The sequence below is a fragment of the Pyrgilauda ruficollis genome, unplaced genomic scaffold (genome assembly GCF_017590135.1).
Source record: "Pyrgilauda ruficollis isolate IOZ18807 unplaced genomic scaffold, ASM1759013v1 scaffold23, whole genome shotgun sequence".
NCBI classification, from domain to species: Eukaryota; Metazoa; Chordata; class Aves; order Passeriformes; family Passeridae; genus Pyrgilauda; species Pyrgilauda ruficollis.
The window spans coordinates 9,610,422-9,610,800 of NW_024522539.1; positions in this window are offsets into that span (position 1 = coordinate 9,610,422).

Consider the following 379-nt stretch of genomic DNA (forward strand, 5'->3'; position numbering starts at 1 on the left):
TGCGCGTGCATGTGTGTGTTGAGCCTGTTCAGTCCTTTTCGATAAATACCTTTGCTGACCTCACTTGGAAGCAATTAGAATTTAACCAGTCAGCTGTCAGTTGAATGCACGAACAAAAGTAAAAGGAGACTTGCATTGTATCGTGTCCAATGGTCATCAGAGGGAGCTATATACATAGTTTATGGTTTAAATCTCCAAGAATCTTCTTTCTAAAAACGTATATTTTGTGCTGTGTGGATAGAATTGCTTCACATGCTAGTTAGTGTTTCTGTGCTCTGATTTAGATCGGTATTCTTATGTCCTTTAAAAATTCCTCCTCCTCTCTTTTGTACTCACATGCTTATCTCAGTGTGCTTTCAAATCTCTTCTGCAGTTTGGT